This window comes from Rhinopithecus roxellana, chromosome 8, assembly GCF_007565055.1.
Source record: "Rhinopithecus roxellana isolate Shanxi Qingling chromosome 8, ASM756505v1, whole genome shotgun sequence".
NCBI lineage: Eukaryota > Metazoa > Chordata > Mammalia > Primates > Cercopithecidae > Rhinopithecus > Rhinopithecus roxellana.
Genome location: NC_044556.1, coordinates 8,457,239 through 8,478,640, shown reverse-complemented (window position 1 = coordinate 8,478,640; position 21,402 = coordinate 8,457,239). Strand labels below are relative to the sequence as shown.

The 21,402-nt window shown below is 48.5% G+C and overlaps 1 protein-coding gene across 6 annotated transcripts in view; it reads right to left on the bottom strand.

Annotated features, from left to right (window-relative positions):
- The window catches only part of ARHGEF18 (Rho/Rac guanine nucleotide exchange factor 18), a 130,170-nt gene that overhangs the window by 66,460 nt on the left and 42,308 nt on the right, over positions 1–21,402 (bottom strand). The window contains exon 1 of one of the 6 annotated variants that reach the window (XM_030936245.1): positions 14,320–14,464. The exons of the other annotated variants lie outside the window; for them this stretch is intronic. The gene's annotated coding sequence lies outside the window, so the exon portion shown is untranslated. Of the gene's footprint in view, positions 1–14,319; positions 14,465–21,402 lie in introns of those variants that run through there. 6 annotated transcript variants of the gene reach the window in all.

Genomic DNA, 21,402 nt, shown 5'->3' with positions numbered 1-21,402 from the left:
CACGCCCCGCCCCTGAAAAACATTTTGATGAAAACAAAACTGATTCTGAAAAGATTAATTCAGGTCTAGTTACATAGCCGAAATTTTCCAGAAAGCTGGAAGATTTATATACATATATATGTATATATGTGTGTATGTATGTATATATGTATGTATGTATGTGTGTATATGTATATGTGTATATGTGTGTATGTGTATATATGTGTATATATGTGTGTGTATGTGTGTGTATATGTATGTGTGTATATATGTATGTATATATGTATGTGTGTATATGCATCCATGTATATGTATATATGTGTGTATATGAGTATATGTGTATGTGTATATATATGTATATAAATGTATGTGTGTATATATGTATATATGTATGTGTGTATATGTATATGTGTATATGTGTGTGTATATGTGTATGTATGTATATATATGTGTATGTATGTGTGTATATATGTATGTATATATGTGTGTATATGTAACGTGTATATGTATATATGTATGTGTGTATATATGTATATGTATATATATGTGTGTGTGTAGATATATATTTTAAGCCAACAATTTTAATATGGTAAATAAATGTCAGCGGCGGTGTCTCTAAGAAGGGCAGAGGAAACCAAACACCTGAGAGAGGCTGGGGTTTCTCTTTCAGCAGATCAAAAGCAATCTGTCACAGGCGGAAGGCAGGGCAGAAAAACAGGCGTGTAGAATGCCAGAAAAAAACCTGTTTGCCTTCAATGGGCGGGGAAATTATTCAAGGGCACTGCATTTTTGCAAAAAGGGAACTGAAACGATGTCAGGGCAGGTGAACCTGAGAAAAACCCTTCACAGGCCGGGCGCAATTGCTCACGCCTGTAATCCCAACACTCTGGGAGGCCGAGGTGGCCCTCGGCTCAAGTGTGAGGTCAGGTGTTTGAGACTAGCCTGGCCAACATGGTGAAACCCCGTCTTTACTAAAAAAAAACGAAAATGCAAAAATTAGCTGGAGGTGGTGGCAGGCGCCTGCAATCCCAGCTACTCAGGAGGCTGAGGCAGGAGAATAGCTTGAACTCAGGAGGTGGAGGTTGCAGTGAGCCAAGCCTGTACCATTGCACTGCAGCTTGGGTGACAGAGTGAGACTCCATCTCAACAAAAAAAGAAAAAGAAAAAAAAAAAACAACAACCCTTCAGAGGGAGTTTCCAATCTAATCCCAACTCTCACAGAGGCCAGTCTTTCCATAGCATGGACTGGGACTGCCACAGGTCTTTTTTTTTTTTTTTTTTTTTTTTTAAAGGAACAGGGTCTCGCTCTTGCCCAGGCTGGAGTGCAGTGGTGCAATCACAGCTCACAGCAGTCTCGAACTCCTGGACTCAAGCGATCTTCCTGCCTCAGCCTCCCCAGTAGCTAGGACTACAGGTGCACACTACCTACCTGTAGTCACCATGCCTGGCTAAGTTTATATATTTCTTTTTGTAGAGATGAGGTCTCACTATGTTGCCCAGGCTGGTCTTGAACTCCTGGGTTCAAGAGATCCTTCCGCCTTAGCCTCCCGAAGTGTGAGATTACAGGCGTGAGCCACTGCACTCGGTCTTGTTTTAACCCGGGTGGGCGGACCCAAACTCTATGGTGAACACCCCCAGACTTGCAAACACCACAACAGATCATTATCCCCTTAGAAATTGCACTGCAGGATAAAGAGGGGCCTCTTGGGGAGGTGCTACTCATGCACGGCCCCAGATTGTGCAGACGCCAACCTGGGACACAGCTGCTGAGCTCATGAGACAGGTGAGGTCCTCCTGTTCCCTAACCCGCGTCCCTCGCCAAATTTACAGTCAGATCATCGTGGCCCTAGAAATAGAACTGTAAAAATGATGAGTCTACTGTAGGGGCTGGCCACCTGTTTTTGTAAATAAAGTTTTATCAGAACACAGCCACACCCACTTGTTTCTCTGTTGTCTGCAGCTTTTTTTGAGTTGAGTTGCTGTGAAAGAGGCTATGTGGTCTGCAAAGCCTGAAATATTTACTATCTGGCTCTTTTTTTTTTTTTTTTGAAACAGGGTCTCACTTTTGTCATCCAGGCTGGAGGCAATGGTGCGATTTCGGCTCACTGCAACTTCCACCTCCTGAGTTCAAGCAATTCTCCTGTCTCAGACCCCCAAGTAGCTGGGATTACAGGTGTGAACCACCATGCCTGGCTAATTTTTGTATTTTTAGTAGAGACGGGGTTTCATCATGTTACCCAGGCTGGTCTTCAACTCCTGGGATCAAGTTATTGGCCCACTTTGGCCTCCTGAAGTATTGAGATTACAGGTATGAGCCACCGCACCCAGCCTACTTACCTGGCTCTTAACAGAAAAAGTTTGCTGGTCCCTGGTCTACTATATCTAATTGGTTTGTTCTGGAAGGGAGGGCCTATTTCCAAGAATTCAAATGCACCCAGCTGGGCTCATTCAGTCTGGGAACTCCCAATGCTCTATCCCTGATGTGCGGAAGGAACCGGAATAAAACAAGTGGCAAAGTGGATTCGCTGTGCAAAGTCATTACTGAATTCCAGAGCCCTGAAATTGTCCATGCTGGGAGCAAACAGGTCACAAAACAAGTAGCAAAGAGGTTGGTTTCTTTTTTTGTTTTATTTTTTTTTTGAGACACAGTCTCACTCTGTCGCCCAGGCTGGAGTACAGTGGCTCAATCTCGGCTCACTTCAACCCCTGCCTCTCGGGTTCCAGCGATTCTCCTGCCTCAGCTTCCTGAGTAGCTGGGATTACAGGCGCCCACCACCACACCTGGCTAATTTTTGTATTTTTAGTAGAGACAGGGTTTTCACCATGTTGGCCACGCTGGTCTCGAACTCCTGACCTCAGGTGATCCGCCCACCTTGGCCTCCCAAAATGTTGGGATTACCAGCATGAGCCACGGTGCCTGGCCAGTGGTTGGTTTCTGAGCACCTCAAATCTCAAGTTCCCTACCACCCTGAGTATGATGGCTATAACTATTAATGTAAGTCAGCAACCAGCTCCTACGCTAGGAAAATTCCAGAACCTTGCAAAGACCTTCATTAGTATTCCTTTTAGAATTGCAACAGTGTGAGCTTGAATATATTTTAACATACCCTGTGTCTCAAGGGCAGCTTGTAAGCTAGGTGCAGGGGTAGGCAGCTGCTTTGTTTTTTGCCGCCCTCTCTGAATCTATAAAACTTTTGTGTTTGATGAAGGTGGTATCTGAATGCAGGGGAAGGAGTAGATGATATGGAGTATAGGCACACGGCCAGACATTTGACATATGACAGCATCAGGTTCCTACTCATACTTTTTGGCAAATTCACAGAGAAATCAGATTTAGAAGTTTTCAAAAAGAATCTAGAGCCAGGTGTGGTGGCTCACGCTTGTAATCCCAGCACTTTGGGAGGCCGAGGTGGGTGGATCACCAGGAGTTTGAGACCGGCCTGGCCAACGTGGTAAAACCCCGTCTCTACTAAAAATACAAAAAAATTAGCCAAGCGTGGTGGCACGCGCCTGTAATCCCAGCTACCTGGGAGGCTGAAGCGCGAGAATCGCTTGAACCTGGGCGGGCGGTGGAGGTTGCAGTGAGCTGAGAAAGCGCTACTGCGCTCCAGCCTGGGCGACAGAGAGAGACTCCGTCTCAATAACGACAACAACAACGAAGAATCTGGAGTTCTCCTGAAGACCTCCTCTTTCCTCTCTGCAATTAACTGGTTCTAAAGAGTGAGGCTTTCTACATTTACTTCATCTTCAAAATACTGGAAAATCACTGTGTTGTAAAGAACCTAAGAAATGAGCACCAATGACTTGTAAACTTGTTCTAGGCTGGGAATGGTGGCTCACACCTGGAATCCCAGTGTTTTGGGAGTCTGAGGTAGGAGGATCCCTTAAGCCCAAGAGTTTAAGACCAGCCTGGGCAATATGGCGAAACCCCATCTCTACAAAATAATATTTAAAAAAACCCACAATTAGCCAGGCGTGCTGGTGCATGCCTGTGGTCCCAGCTACTCAGGAGGCTGAGGCAGGACGACTGCTTGAGGCTGGCAGGTAGAGGTTGCAGTGAGCTATGATCGCACCACTGTACTCTAACCTGGGCAACAGAGCAAGACCCTGTTTCAAAAACTAAAACAAAACAAATTTGTTGTTTACAAATCACTAGAAATAGGAGGTTCCTAAAGTGGGCTGAACAGTGTCCCACCAAAATTCATGTCCACCGAGAACCCTGGAAGGTGGACTTCTTTGGAGAAAGAGCCTGGGCAGAGGTCATTAGTTAAGGATCTCGGGATGAAATTTCGATTTAGGGTGGGCCCTAGAGCCTATGACTGGTGTCTGTGTAGAGAAAGGAGAGGGAGATTTAGACACAGATACAGACGGGAAACACACACACAAGTGAAGGCCACGTGACCACAGAGGGTAGGGAATGACGTGGCCACAAGCCAAGGAATCCCTGGGGCCACTTTTAGAAGTTGGAAGAGGTCGCCAGGCACAGTGGCTCACGCCTGTAATCCCAGCACTTTGGGAGGCCAAGGCGGGCGGATTGCCTGAGGTCAGGAGTTCGAGACCAGCCTGACCGACATGGTGAAACCTCGTCTCTACTAAAAATACAAAAAATTAGCTGGGCATAGTGGCGGACAGCTATAATCCCAGTTACTGGGGAGGCTGAGGCAGGAGGATCACTTGCACTCGGTAGACAGACGTTGCAGTGAGCCAAGATCACGCCATTACATTCCAGCTTGGGTGAAAGAGTGAGACTCCATTTCTCAAAAAAAAAATAAAAATAAAAATAAAGCACCCGAGTCTGTCGCACACAATAAAGATTAGTACAGTTTGGTAATACTTTGCAACCTATTATTGTATGTGTACCCACTGCGTCATGGTATAGAATGTTCTGTTTTTGGTCAAAACAAAATGCACCCATCTGAAGGAGCTACAAGAGACTGCCAGAGGCCCCTGTCTTCAGGCCCAACCATCAGACGAACCTTCCAGACCAACAGGAAGCTACCCTCATGCTAACATACTCCAGGACTGGGATGTTCAGGTCAGATTAGCTCCACGATCTATCTAAAAGGCCTTTTAGTAAAGACATGGCAAAACCGCGTCTCTACTAAAAATACCAAAATTAGCCGGGTGTGGTGGTGGGCGCCTGTAATCCCAGTTACTGGGGAGGCTGAGGCAGGAGGATCGCTTGAACCCAGGAGGTGAAGGTTGCAGTGAGCCAAGATCGTGCCACTGCACTCCAGCCTGGGTGGCAGAGCGAGACTCCATCTCAAAAAAAAAGAAAAAAGAGAGAGAGAGATCTTTCTGCCTCAGCCTCTCAGAGTGGGTTTGCTTTGGGTTTCTACCCAACTGTGTTTCTTTCTGCTTTTTGTGACTTGACAACAGTTGTCCAGATCAGTTGGTATTTACAGGACAACAGAGAACCCAGCCCAAGAAGCCCCTCAAGCATCTAACTGGCTCCCTGGAGCCAGGACAGGGAAGGGATCAACAATGACCATACAAGGTCAGGTCAACGGAGTGAAATGGCCCCAGGACAGCCCGTACCTGCCTCTGGCAAGGTGCCCCTTACTATTCCTTCCAAGTTCTTCTTACAGATCTCACAAATAACTAGGCCAGGCGCAGTGGCTCGCACCTGTAATCCCAGCACTCTGTGAGGCTGAGGCAGGAGGATCGCTCGCTCTCTCTCTTTTTTTTTTTTTGAGAGGGAGTCTCGTTCTGTTGCCCAGGCTGAAGTGCACTGGCTCAATCTCAGCTGACTGCAACCTCCACCGCCTCCCTGGTTCAAGCGATTCTCCTCCCTCAGCCTCGTCAGTAGCTGGGATTACAGGCACTAGCCACCACGCCTGGCTAATTTTTGTATTTTTAGTAGAGATGAGGTTTTGCCATGTTGGCCAGGCAGGTGTTGAACTCCCAACCTCAGGTGATCCACCTGCCCTGGCCTCCCAAAGTGCTGGGATTACAGGTGTGAGTCACTGCGCCCAGCAGGAGGATCTCTTGAGCCCAGGAGTTCAAGACCAGCCTGGGCAACATGGCGAAGCTTCATCTCTACAAAAAATAAAAAATTAGCCAGGCATGGTGGCGCACACCTGTAGTGCCAGCTACTTAGGAGGACGAGACGGGAGGATCGCTTGCACCCAGGAGGTCAAGGCTTCAGTGAGCTATGATTACTCCTAGCCTGGGTAACAGAGCAAGACTGTCTAAAAAAAAAAAAAAAAGAAAAGGAAGAAAAAGCTAAGTTTAGGCAACAACGTAAATGAATCTTACAATTGTTATGCTAAGTAAAAGAAGCCACATTAATACTGTAAGATTCCACTGATATGAAAAATCTAGAATAGACAGATCTAGAGACAGAAAGTAGGGTTGTGGCTGCAGGGGGCTGGGAGGATAGGGGAACGGGCAGTGAAAGCTAAGGGTGTGGGCTTTTCTTGTGGGTGAGGACAATGTTCTGAAATTATAGTAGTGACAGCTGCACGACTCTGTGAACATAGTAAAAATCACTGATTTGGCCGGGTGTGGTGGGCTCACGCCTATAATCCCACCACTTTGGGAGGCCGAGGCGGGCGGATCACTTGAGGTCAGGAGTTCGAGACCAGCCTCACCAACATGGTGAAACCCCATCTCTACTAAAAATACAAAAGCTAGTCGGGCATGGTGGCCTGCACCTGTAGTCCCAGCTACTTGGGAGGCTGAGGCAGGAGAATCGCTTGAACCTGGGAGGTGCAGGTTGCAGTGAGCCGAAATTGTGCCACCGCACTCCAGCCTGGGTGACGGAGTGAGACTCTGTCTCGAAAAAAACAAAACAAACACATTGAATTGTACATTGTAAAAGGGTGAATTGTATGGTATGTGAATTACATTATCCCAATTTTAAATTTGCGATAATATAAATTGCGATAATATAATTATCTTGGCCAGCAGCAGCTGGTCAAGAGGGTTTTCTGGGTCATGCCTGGGCTATACCTGCTGTGAGGCTCTCACCTCGTCACATTGGATGGCACAGACACACTTTGTAACCTTCTCCTACGTGGTCCTACATGGCAGGGACCAGCACGTGGGCATACTGACATTCATTCTCCTGAGCATTAGGCAATCTATTAACCTAGCCTCACACCACTTACAGGGCAAGCTGGTCCCCTTTCCTTTAGGGTTCTCTTAGCTTTACCCCCTAGTCTTCCTGCTACTCAGTCTCAAACCGTTCCTTAAAATTCTGTCCCATTGCCGCTGTGCTTCCAGTTCTTATCCCATCTCTTCCTCTCTTTGTAACTGCTTTATTGAGATAGAATTCTTGTACCACACGATACACCCTTTGAAAGCGTCCCATTCAATGGTTCTTAGTATATTCACAGAGTTGTGCATCAATCATCACAATCTATTTTATTTATTTATTGTATTTATTTATTTATTTTTTGAGACAGAGTCTTGCTCTGTCGCCCAGGCTAAAGTGCAGTGGCAGGATCTCGGCTCACTGCAACCTCCATCTCTGGGGTTCAGGCAATTCTTATGCCTCAGCCTCCTGAGTAGCTGGGTCTACAGGCACGTGCCACCACGCCTGGCCAATTTTTGTATTTTTAGTAGAGATCGGGTTTCACCATGTTGGCCAGGCTGGTCTCGAACTCCTGATCTCATGATCTGCCCATCTTGGCCTCCCAAAATGCTGGGATTACAGGCATGAGCCACTGTGCCCAGCCTACAATCAATTTTAGAATGCCTCCATCCCCTTAAAAAGAAACCCCGTTACCTTGGCCACCACTCCCCACTCCACCACCCCTAGCCCGTGGCAACCACTAATCCACTTTCTGTCCTTGTGGATTCGCCTGTTGTATACATTTCATATAAATGGAATCATCTAGCAGGTGGCCTCTGGGGACTGGCTTCTTTCACTGAGCAAGTTTTTTCCAGGTTCGTCTGTGTATCAGAACTTCTTTTTCATGGCCAGGTAATATTCCACAGTATGGTGGGACCACATTTTATGCATCCATTCCTCAGCGGATGGACGTTTAGGCTGCCTCTGCTTTCTGGCTATTTGGAATAATGCTACTGTGAACATTCCTCTGCACGTTTTTGTGTAGACCTATGTTTTCATTCGTCTTAGGAATCTACAGAGGAACAGAACTGCTGGGTCCTATGTTAATTCAAGGTTCAAGCTTTTGAGGAACTGCCTGTGTCCCAAGGCAGCTACACCAACCTATATTCCCACCAGCCCCGCAGGAGGGTCCCAGTTTTTCCATCTTCCCGTCCCTCTTAGGGACGGACACAACAGCTCATGCCTATAATCCCAGCACTTCGGGAAGCCAAGGCGGGCAGATTGCTTGAGTGCAGGAGTTCAAGACCAGACTGGGCAACATGGTAAGACCCCTCTCTCCAAAATATAAAAAAATTAGTCAGGCGTGATGGTGTGCGCCTGTGGTTCCAGCTATTTGGGAGGCTGAGGTGGGAGGATCACTTGAACCCAGGAGGTTGAGGCTGTGGTGGGCTATGATCGTGACACTGCACTCCAGCCTGGGTGACAGAGCAAGACCCTGACTCAAAACCAAAACAAACAAAACCTCATTGGTTAGGAGCCCCCCAGTGGACATCACAAAGGGTCACACGGACCCACCATTGGCCACCACACCCTGGCACTGTCAGTGCCACAGAGCTGACCCCTTGCTGCCTCCAGCGCCCAAGGATGCTGAAATCCTTTGCTCTACATTCTATCTGGTCCGTCACTATCCATTTCACCCTTGTAAGGGAACTACTGAGTCCGGTAACCCCTACTGTGGATAACTTCCCAACTTACTACTGTTTCTAAATTCAATTTCACTCTTCAAATGAAACCTCAGCAAATTAGAGGTATCTATACACGGAGCGTAACTGGGATGTCCCTGTATGCAAGATGACGCTAGATTCCTGCCAAGTAATTTGACACGGTCCTCCCCTCCTTCCATCCCACACTGCAGTGAGAAAGCACCTGCTCAGGACTCCCTCTTCTCATTTATAAATATTTATTTATGTATGTATGTATGTATGTATGTATGTATGTATGTATGTATGTAGAGATAAAATCTTGCTCTGTTACCAAGGCTGGAGTGCAATGGTGTGATCACAGCTCTCTGTAGCCTCGACCTCCCAGGCTCAAGCAATCCTCCCATCTCAGCCTCCCAAGTAGCTGGGGTCACAGGTGTGAGCCATCCCATCTGGCCAATTTTTCAATTTTTTGTAGAGCTAGGATTCTTGGCATGCTACCCAGGCTGGTCTTGAACTCCTGGCCTCAAGTAGTCCTCCTGCCTCAGCCTTCCAAAGTATTGGGATTACAGGTGTGAGCTGCCGTGCCCAGCCAATTTTTGTTTTCATTTTTGAGCCGAGACTTTCTCCAGACCAACTCCCTCTTTTCACTTTCTCTCCTCCTGAAACCCACCCACAAGAATGACGAGCTGAGCCAGGTATGGTGGCCGACGCTTGTAGTCCCAGCTACTCAGGAGGCTGAGGCAGGAGGATTGCTTGAACCCAGGAGTTTGAATTTAGCCTGGACAACACAGCAAGACCCTATCTGTTTTTTGGTTTTTTTTTAAATGATAAGATGTCCTGGAATTAAATACTGATGACTGTTGCTTAACTCTGTGAATATACTAAAACACACCAAATGGTACACTTTTAAAAGGTGAATTTTATGCTGTGCTAATTATATTTCAACAAAGTTGCTGTATTAAAAAAGTGACATGAATTAAAAATGTAACCATCTACAGTGTATTAAATGTGTTCAGTTAGTGAAACCTTTAGAATATATATTTTTTCAATATATGACCATAAATCAGTGTATGAAGCCAGGCACAGTGACTCATCTCTAACACTTTGGAGACGAAGGTAGGAGGATCGCTTGAGCCCAGGAGCTTGAGACCAGCCTGGGCAACCCTGTCTCTAACACACACACAAAAATACAAAAATCAGTTGGGCGTGGTGGTGTGCGCCTATAGTCCTAGCTCCTTGGGAGACTGAAGTGGGAGGATTGCTTGAGCCTAGGAGGTCAAGGCTGTAGTGAGCTGTGATCGCACCACTGCTCTCCAGCCCGAGTAGTAACAGCAAAACTGTCTCAAAAAAAAAAAAAAAAAAAAGGAAAAACAAAAACATTAGTGTATCTACTGCTTGAACACATTGGACATAACCAGACTAGAACTCTATACTCAGTTGAAACTATGGATCTATCTCCGACAAAAGCAGAGAAGCAAGCAAACTTAATTTAGCTCACATACAACTTAATCTGCATCATAAAAATGAGAACAACTGCTGTCACTGAACGCCCTCGGAGGACATTAGTTTACCCAGTTTCCCTCCCTCGCCCAGTCAGCCACAATCCTCCTCCAAAAAAATTCCTCCAGGCAGCTGCGGCGCTTCCACTGGTGCTGTTCTGCACCTAGAGAGAGGGTTTTCAAAACACGGTAGCTCTTGACCACCTCAGGGGAAAGTAAAGTTTACCTAACAAATAACAAAGAAACAGCGATTGGCTGGACGTCACATAAGGTCTCTGAGCTTTTAAATGATTTTCAGAGAGCTGGCAGCAAAAATGTTTTGTAAGTCATAGAGTTTGAAGACATGGGAACGTGACCCAGGACGACTGAGAATAAGGGAGATCTTGACACAGGATCGGAACTATGTTAAACATGTGCTAGGTAAACACCCAGGGAGGCACAGCCAGTCACCACCGCCCTGGCCCACCAACGGTAATGGCCTTGAAGCTGTAATTGCTACTGTGTGACAAGAATGAAAATTATACCACAGCTACGCCAGAAACAATGCACGTGCCACTTCCCCTTTTAAAGTGGGGACATTCTCAAGTCCATTTAAGCAAGAAAGAGAGAAAGAACCAAACAATCTCTTTTCTTTCTTTCTTTTTTTTAATTTTTTTTATCTTAAGACGGAGTCTAGCTCTGTTGCCCAGGCTGGAGTGCAGTGGTGCGATCTCAGCTCACTGCAACCTCTGCCTCCCAGGTTCAAACGATTCTCCTGCCTCAGCCTCCCAAGTAGCTGGGATTACAGGCGCATGCCACTATGCCCAGCTAATTTTTGTATTTTTTAGTAGAGATGGGGTTTCACCCTGTTGGCCAGGCTGGTCTTGAACTCCTGGCCTCTCTGCCCACCTCGACCTCCCAAGGTGTTGGGATTACAGGTGTGAGCCATGGTGCCCAGTCTCTTTTCTGCTTCTTTAAGGTATGCCACTTAAAAATGAAATATGACCGGGCGTGGTGACTCATGCCTGTAATCCCAGCACTCTTGGAGGCCAAGGAGGGGAGATCACCAGAGGTCAGGAGTTCAACATCAGCCTGGCCAACATGGCGAAACCCTGCTTCTACTAAAAATACAAAAAATTAGCTGGGTGTGGTGGCACATGCCTGTAATCCCAGCTACTTGGGAGGCTGAGGCAGGAGAATTGCTCGAACCTGGGAGGCGAAGGTTGCAGTGAGCCAAGATCACACCACTGCACTCCAGCCTGGGCGCTAGAGCGAGAGCATCTCAACAAAAAAAGAAAAAGGAAAAACGAAACACATTTGAAGTATATATACACCATGGCATGGTTAAATCTAGCTTAGCAACAAACACAGCACTTCGCATAGCTCTCATTTTTGTGGTGAGAGTACTTAACATCTGCTCCTCTTGCATTTTTCAAGAATACGTCATGTTGTACACGATAAATACATACACTGTTATCTGTCAATTAAAAAAGCAAAAACAAAAACCACAGGCTCTGGCAGCTCATGCCTGTAATCCTAGCACTTTGGGAGGCTGAGGTGGGAGGATCACCTGAGTCCAGGACTTCAAGACCAGCGGGGCAACATAGCAAGACTCCACCAAAAAAAAAAAATTTTTTTTTTTTTTGAGACAGTGTCTCATTCTGTCGCCCAGACTGGAGTACAATGGCGTGATCTCGGCTCACTGCAACCTCCACCTCCTGGATTCACGCCATTCTCCTGCCTCAGCCTACCAAGTAGCTGGGACTGCGGGCGCACATCACCATGCCCAGCTAATTTTTTGTATATTTAGTAGAGACGGGGTTTCACCATGTTAGCCAGGATGGTCTCGATCTCCTGACCTCGTGATCCGCCTGTCTCGGCCTCCCAAAGTGCTGGGATTACAGGCGTGAGCCACTGCGCCTGGCTCAAAAAATTTTTAAAAACTAGCCAGACATGGAGGCACGTGCCTGTAGTCCCAGCTACTTGGGAGTTTGTGGCAGGAGGATTATTTGAGCCCAGGAGTTCGAGGCTGTAGTGAGCTATGACTGTGCTGTTGCACTCCAGTCTGGGCAACAGAGTGAGACCCTGTCTCCAAAAAGAAAAAAAAAATTTTTTTTAAAGTAAAATCACATACTAATTTCAGAAGAAAACAAAAGTGAAATAAGCTGTACAAAACCAAAACAAAGTAATGTTTACAAAAATGAAATGTATTATGCCTTCCAGCTGTTTGCTCTTTTTTGCTCTAGAACCAACACATCTTCTTTTTTTTTTTTTTTTCTCAGAAAGGCTTGTTGACCTGCAGAAAATAGCAAACTACTGACAAAGTGTAAACCCTGACCTGGTCCAAACAACATCCGAGATGCTCAAATTTTCCAAACTCTTTATATTGGGAATGTTAACCCAAACATCCAAGCCTGGCAGCATTCACGTAGGCACACGGCGTAGAACACTGATGGGAAGTTTGCCATATGCCAGACACCTCTGTGATGCACCTTACAGATTATCGCATAGAAACCCCAACCAACCCTTATTCCCATTTTAAAGACGGGAAGACGGAAACTTAGTGAAGTTACATGGCTAACAGGTGGTAGAACTGGGACCAGAACCCAGCTCGGATCTGACCTCAAGCCTCTGCTCCTGACACTTCTTCTTCTTTTTTTTTTTTTTTTTTTTTTTGTAGACGGAGTCTTGCTCTGTGGCCAGGCTGGAGTGCAGTGCCCGGATCGCGACTCACTGCAACCTCCGCCTTCCAAGTTCAGGTGATTCCCCTGCCTCAGCCTCCAGAGTAGCTGGGACTACAGGCGCCCGCCACCATGCCGGGCTAATTTTTGTATTTTAGTAGAGACGGGGTTTCACCATGTTCGCCAGGATGGTCTCGAGCTTTTGACCTCGTGATCCACCCGCCTTGGCCTCTCAAAGTGCTGGGATTACAGGCTTAAGCCACCGCGCCCGGCCGCTCCTGACACTTCTTACAGCTGGAGAATTAATCATTCACCCAGACACCTGCAAAACTCATCCCTTGGCCACTGGGCTGTCTACATTGTCCTGAACTCTCTCTCTGGTCATTGGGAAGAGAATGGGGCCCTTCAAAGCTACTGGCTGGAGTTTCATCTCCACGAAAACAAGGCAAAGGGGGAAACGCTGTGTTGACCGCTTCCCTTCCGTGGTAAAACTTTAAGAATGTTTTTTAACCCTGTGGTCCAGGCTTTAATCTCAACAGAGCAAGAGATAAGGGGCAGACAGCAAAACACTCAAGCACTAGCCGAATTAACGCAGGAACAGAAAACCAAATACCGCACTTCCCCACTTAAGTGGAGCTAAACCTTGGGTACTCATGGACACAAAGAAGGCAACAGAAACTGGGCTCTACTAGAGCGGCGAGGGAAGGAGGAGGGCAAGGGTTGAAACACTAACTATTGGGTACTATGCTCAGTACCTGGGTGACGAGATCAGTCGCACCCCAAACCTCAGCATCACGCAATATATCCAGGTAACAAACCCGTACATGTACCCCCTCACTCTAAAATAAAAGTTGAAATTTTAAAACGTAAAACAAAAGGAAACATACAAGGACCAGGGGAAAGCTTCTCGCTCCCGTCCGCAATGAAAGCACCAGCTGAGTTCTTACACAAGAAACTAAAACCCAAGGCACAGACAGTTCTCCTGGTTTTACACCCAAACGCTCCCTGCCAGGGAGGGCTGTCTGCTCCGGGGTGTGAGGGTTCTCCCGGGAGGCCTGAAACACGACAGTGCTGGGTACTGTGGTGGGTTCCATTCCATCCCTGGTCCTGCCGCGGGCGCTCCCGAACGAGGAGCAGAGGCTGGGGCCCGAGTGACCCCTCCTCTCCTCTCCTGGAGGAGGGTAAGCTGCAGCACCCCAGGACTGGCTGGGGCTCGGACGGAGCCAGCGGGCATCGTCTGCACCTGTGCAACCTGCAATCGCCGCCTAGAGCCTCCACGCATTGAAGGAGCAGCCTGCACCCCAGCACCCGTTTCCCCGCCTGGAGGAGTCCCCCAGGAGCCGGCGGGAGGCCCGAGGCAGCCCCGGGGGTCCCGCACCCCAGGCCATCCCCTGAAAAGAGCGAGGGCCCCCTCCTGAGCCCCATTTTCCTCGTGACCGCCCCGCCGCCGCCGCCCTCACCTCGGCCCGATCGCCCGCAGGCCGCTCTCCGCCAGCTCCTCTGCCACTCTCGCAGCCGCCTCGGACGCCTCCGCCCGACCTCCGCCCGGCCTCCGCGGATCCACAGTCCCCAGCAACTGGGAGCCGGAAGCTGGAAGCCTCGCAAAGAGAGCGGCGCATGCGCGACCCCGCCTCGGAGGCGGGGCAGAGGGCGTGACCCGGAAGGAGGCGTGCCCTCGAGGGCGGGGCGCTCCCAGGTACCTGGGGCTGCGGCTCCCCGAGCCGCGGGGAGGGGGCGTCGGCTCGGCCTTGAGCTGGGCGCGGGCACCGAAGTGGGGGGGGTGCTTGCGGCGAGGATAAGGGCGACTTTTGAGGGGCAGGTCAGCGGGGTTGGGGGGCTTTTTGAAGGAGATCAATGCGAGCCTGGCTATCAGTAGGGCCGGGGGCTCTGAGGGGACAGCTGGGTTGCGGGGATCCGGAGGGAGAGCAGCAGGGTTAGGTGGGCGTTTTGTGGGGTTAACGGAAGCCTGGGTGATTAGCGAGGCTGGAGAGGGAGTCCTGAGGAGGACAGCGGGTTGGGGGATTTCAAGGGGGGTACGGCACAGTTAGGGGGACCCTGAGGGAGGACAGTGGGGTTGGGGGGACCCCAAGGGAGAAGGGAGAACAGTGGAGCTGGGGGTGTTTTGGAGGAATCAAAGGATGCCTGGAAGGGTTGTCAGTGGGCTCCTACGGGCTTGTTAGGATTGGAGGTACCTAAGCGGGGCACCCCGGTGGTAGCGAGTCTTAGTGGGGAGAGTCCAAGAAATGGAGAGGGCAGGGTCTGTCACCTGAGAAAAAGAAGCAGCCTCAGGGCGTGGCGGGAGGATCACTTCAGCCCAGGAATTCGGGACCACCCGTCTGGGCAACATAGCAAGACCCCATCTCTACAAAACATTTTTTAAAATGAGCAGGGCGTGGAGGCACCTGCTTGTGGTCCCAACCCCTCCAGAAGCTGAGGTGGGAGGATGACTTGAGCCTGGGAAGTCCAGGCTGCAGTGAGCTATGATCATGCCACGGCACTCCAGCCTGGGCAACAGAGCGAGACCCTGTCTCAAAACAACAACAGAAAAGAGGCAGCTTCGACTTCAGAAAGGCTGGTCTGGGAAAAATGAATCATATTTCATTGGGGTCTCAGACACCCAGCATACATACCATCAGATCCCCTAAACACAGACATCCAGGCAGGTGCCATCAGATACCCAAAACAGGTTTCCAAGTAACCCCCAAATATATCAGACACTCCACGTAGGTCCAGCAGATACCCCCAAACACATACTAGATAACCCCAATACAGATGCTGTCAGATACCCTCAAACAGGCGCTGAGAGTCTGAAACACGTACCATACCCTCCCCCATCCACTTCCACACAGGTGCTATTTGGCAGATGGGGACAGGCCAGATGGTTCCCCCAGCACCAGAAGCCTCTCAATTGCCATCAGACACCCCAGCCTTGAGGTTGCCTGTCTAATCCAAGTCCCCCTGACAGGGGAGGCAGTTGAACAGTAACCAGGAGTCAAGCAGAGCAGCTCTCACCAAGGTTGGCTGGTCAGCCAGGCCCAGAAGATCTCCCCCTGGCCAGACAAGATGGCTCATGCCTGTAATCCTAACACTTTGGGAGTCCGAGGAGGGAGGATCACTTGAGTCCAGGAGACTGGGCTGGGAAACTTAGCATGACCCAGTCTCTATTTTAGAAAAAAAGATTTCCCCAAACCAAATCACTTAAAAACATGCACAATATGTTGTTGAGAGTCCCCAGTTGAGAAGCTGGGGGGTGGCATCCCCAAATGGACCAGCCTTCAATTTAAGTCCAATCTTCATGGTCCAGAGGAAGGGAGCATGTTCAGGGAATTGGATGGCTCAGAAATGCAAGACATAATTCATCAGGCACCCTACTGCAGCTGAGGTCAGAAACCCTAACACGGGAGTTTATGAGGGCTCAATGGATGAGCAGCTGTTTCTTCTCTGAGTAGCTGTGACTTTTGGACTTAGGGCCATGAACCTTATTTTTTTCTTTTCTTTTTTTTTTTTTTTTTTTTTTGAGACAGGATCTCACTCTGTCACTCAGGCTGGAAGTACAGTGGCACAATCATAGTTCATTGCAGCTTCCATCTCCTGGGCTCAAGTCATCCTCCCACCTCAGCTTCCCGAGTAGCTGGGACCACAGGCATGTACCACCACACCTGGCTACTTTTTTTGTATTTTTTGTAGAGACGGGGTTTCGCCATGTTGCCTAGGTTGGTCTTGAACTCCTGGGCTCAAGTGATCTGCCTGCCTGGGCCTCTTAAGATGCTGGGACTGTAGGCATGAGCCATCATGCCTGGCCTTTGAACCTTATTTCTTTCTTTCTCTTTCTCTTTTCCTTCCTTCTTTCCTTTCTTTCTTCTTTTTTTTTTCTTGAGACGGAGCCTCTGTCACCCAGGCTGCTGTGCAGTGGCACCATCTCGGCTCACTGCAGCCTCCACCTCCTGGGTTCAAGTGATTCTCCTGCCTCAGCCTCCCAAGTAGCTGGGACTACAGGTGTGCACGACCAAGCCTGGCAAATTTTTGTATATATATATACTTTTTTTAGTAGAGTCATGGTTTCACCATGTTGGCCAGGCTGGTCTTGAACTCCTGGCCTTAAGTGATCCTCCCACCCTGGCCTCCCAAAGTGTTGGGATTACAGGCGTAAGCCACTGCGTCTGGCCATAAACCTTAGTTCTGTAGCTATCTTGGTTATAGGAACCTTCAGGTGGACCCAGTCCTCCCCTCAACATAGAAACCAACTTTCTCAGAGATAATCAGGAAGGAGAAGCATCTCTCGTCTTTCTTTTATCCATCCAACCATTCTGCATTTATGAGTCTCTTGTTTTTTTTTATTTTGTTTTTGAGATGACAGAGTCTCACTCTGTTGCCCAGGCTGGAGTTCAGTGGCGTGATCTTGGCTCACTGCAAACTCTGCCTCCCAGGTTCAAGCAATCCTCCTGCCTCAGCCTCCCGAGTAGCTGGGATTACAGGTGTCCACCACCACACCTGACTAATTTTTGTATTTTTTGTAGAGAGAGGATTTTACCATGTTGGCCAGGCTGGTCTTAAACTCCTGACCTTAGGTGGTCTGCCTGCCTCAGCCTCCCAAAATGCTGGGATTACAGGGGTGAGCCACCACACCCAGCTTCATTTATGAGTCTTTATCATGGGCCAGGGGCTCTAAGAGCTAAGGAGATGCAACGAACTTAGGCCCAGAGCAGGATTTTCTCAGTCTTGGCACTTTCGACAATTAGGGCTGGATAATTCTCGGTGGAGTGGCAGGGGTGGTCTCCTACGCACTGGAGGGTGTTGAGCAGCATCCCTGGTCTCTACCTCCTAGATGCCAGTGGCTCCCCCGGTCCTGAAAAAAAATGCCTCCAGATGTTTCCTTGGCTGAGAGCAACTGGCCTAAGAGACATTCAGACACTTACCCAGCCTAATTCCGACTTCCTGGAGGAAGTGGGCCTGGGCTTTGTCTTAAAAGGATGAGTAAGAGTTAGGTGGGAGAGGGAGTTCCAGGAACAGCGCCGGATGAGCAAGGCACAGGTGATGTGTATGAACAGCCATGAGACTTCAGGGTGGCTGGGCCGTGGAGTCTGGGGAGCCTGAGTAGTGGGAGAGAAGCATGGAGGGATAGGTGGGGTTGAATCATAAAGAACCTCAAAGGTCAAGGCTAGGAACAGGACTGTCCGGCGTGGTGTCTGTTCTCTGAAAAGCATCCCAACTTTATCATAGAGGCCCACCTTCTCTAATTACCTGGAGTGTGACTCATTCTCTGTTCTGTTTGTTTAACTTACTGGGAGGCTGTTTCCTCCATGGGAGAGACTGTCACGTCTGGCTTTGAATACCTTTAAAAGAAGGTAGGCCTGTGGGGAGGCCTACCTTGTCCTACCTTGTCCTACCTTGGGAGGACCTTTCTCAGTCTGCTGGGAATGAGACACGGGTGTTCTGGCCCCTGCATGCTTCCTGACACAGGTGGGGAGGGGTTAGGGTCTGTGATTTTTTTTTTTTTTTTTGAGACAGAGTCTCAGTCTGTCAACGGGTTGGAGTGCAGTGGCGTGATCTCAGCTCACTGCAACCTCTGTTTCCCGGGTTCAAGTGATTCTCCTGCCTCAGTCTCCCGAGTAACTGGGACTACAGGCAGGCACCACCATGCCCAGCTAATGTTTGTATTTTTAGTAGAGACAGGCTTTCACCATGTTGGCCAGGATGGTCTCGATCACTTGACCTCGTGATCTTCCCTCCTCAGCCTCCCAAAGTGCTAGGATTACAGGCATGAGCCACCATACCTGGCTGGGTCTGTGATTTATTATTATTTTTATTTATTTTTGCAGCTTTGCAGAGGCAAGGGTCTATGATTTAAATGCTAGCTTTACCTCTTATTGGCTAAAAGGCTTTATATGACAATAACAAAAAAATGAAGAGGATGATGATGATGATACAAGATACCATTGCCCATATGTGCCAGACATCATGCCATCATGCTAAGTGCTACCCACATCATCTTTCTTTCCTTCCTTCCTTCCTTCCTTCCTTCCTTCCTTCCTTCCTTCCTTCCTTCCTTCCTTCCTTCCTTCCTTCCTTCCTTTCGAGACGGAGTCTCACTCTGTCACCCAGGCTGCAGTGCAGTGGTACAATCTTGCCTCACTGCAACCTCCACCTCTTGGGTTCAAGGGATCCTCCCACCTCAGCCTCCTAAGTAGCTGTGATTACAGGTGTGCGCCACCATGCCCCACTAATTGTTTTGTGTTTTTAATGGAGATGGGGTCTCACCATGTTGGCCAGGCTGGTCTCACACTCCTGACCTCAAGTCATCCTCCTGCCTTGGTATCCCAAAGTGCTGGGATTACAGGCGTGAGCCACCACACCTGGCCTTTACCCACATTATTTCTTTTTTCTTTTTAGGGACAGGGTCTTGCTCTGTGGCCCAGGCTAAAGGGCAGTGGCAGATCGTAGCTCACTGTAGCCTTGAACACCTGGGCTCAAGCAATACTCCCACCTCAGCCTCCCTAGTAGCTAGGATTATAGGCGAGTGCCACCACACCTGGCTAAATTTTTAACATTTTTGTTGTAGAGACAAGGGTCTCACTATATTGCCCAGACTCCTGAGCTCAAGGGATCCTCCTGCCTCAGCCTCCCAAAGCACTGAGATTACAGGCGTGAGATCACAGGCGTGAGCTTCCGCACTCAGCCCCATATCATTTCTTTCACACAAACTCAAATCTTTCTTGAATTCAAAGAGTTGTCCTGCAAATCAAAATCAAATGATGTCTATAGGAGAAAGAACTTCATTCCTACCACGCTGAGAGTGGGATGGATGTCATGACTGGCTTCCAAAGAATAGAGTAGGGAAACTGAAAAGTAGTTACTTTTGGAGACGTTACCTTCACAATGATTAAGGTTGACATCTCCAGGGATGTCCTGCAGATAGCATGGACCTCCTGATTTGATGAGACAAGAGAGTTCTAAAAAACCACAACCCCTGGCTCATTCTAATAAAACATCAGACAAACCCAGATCGGGAGATTATGTACCAGATACCTGGCTAGTACTTCTCAAGACTGTCACAGTCAAAAGCAGTAAGGTAAGATGGAGATACCCTCACAGGCCAGAGACATTAGGGAGAGAGGATGATTAAAGATGACGTAAGGCAGGCGCGGTGGCTCATGCCTGTCATCCCAGCACCTTGGGAGGCCAAGGAGGGCAGGTCGCTTGAGGTCAGGAGTTTGTCACCAGCGTGGCCAACACGGTGAAACCCCATCTCTACTAAACATACAAAAATCAGCCAGGCGTGGTGGTGCACGCCTGTAATCCCAGCTACTCGGGAGACTGAAGCAGGAGGATCGTTGAACCTGGGAGGCGGAGGTTGCAGTGAGCCGAGATGGCACCACTGCACTCCAGCCTGGATGACAGAGTGAGATTCCGTCTCAAAAAAATAAAATAAATAAATAAATAAATAAATAAATAAATAAAATGCGGGGTGGATGCAGTGGCTCATATATGTAATCCCAGCACTTTGGGAGGCTGAGGTGAGTGGATCGCTTGAACCCAGGAGTTCAAGACCAGCTCGGGCAACATGACAAAACCCTGTTTCTACAAAAATAAAAATAGAAATAAAATAAATTATCCTGGTGTGATGGCATGTGCCTCCAGTCCCAGCTACTTGGGAGACTGGGGTGAGAGAATTGCTTGAGCCCATGAGGTGGAGGTTGCAGTCAGCCAAGATCACACCACTGCACTCCAGCCTGGGCAACAAGCAAGACCCAGTCTCATTAAAAAAAAAATTAGCCAGATTTGGTGGTATAAGATTGTAGTCCCTGCTACTTGGGAGGCTGAGGTGGGAGGATCTCGCAAACTCAGGAAGTCGAGGCTGCAGTGAGCTGTGATCATCCCACTGCACTCCAGCCTGGGCAACAGAGTGAGACTCTGTCTCAAAAAAATTAAAAATAACATCAGGAGAAGATGGGAAGGAGGGCTTAAGGGGACTGTCTCTACTTTCTTTGTACTTTCCTATAAATATAAAATTAAAAGTATATTTTTTAAAAAATCAAAGGGCAGGTCAGGCACAGTGGCTCACGCCTGTAATCCCAGCGCTTTGGGAGGCTGAGGCGGGTGGATCACCTGAGGTCAAGAGTTTGAGACCAGCCTAGCCAACATGGTGAAACCCCGTCTCTACTAAAAATACAAAAAGTAGCCGGGTATGGTGGCACATGCCTGCAATCCCAGCTGCTTGGGAGGCTGAGGCAGGAGAATGGCTTGAACCTGGGAGGAGGAAGTTGCAGTGAACTGGGATGGCACCACTGCCCTCCAGCCTGGGTGACAGAGCGAGACTCCGTCTAGAAACAAACAGACAAATAAATAAATAAAATCAAAATCAAAGGGCATCATGTGGCAATGGACTGGTGATCAGGGGCTCAGGCTGTGAGTTCAAATCCTGACTTAAGCAAAAACTTAACTTCTTTGGGCCTCAGTTTCCTCATCTGTGAAAGAGAGAAAGTGCTAGTGTCTATAGAGTTACAAAGCTGAATGAGGAAATCGGTTTAGAGCACTTACAGACC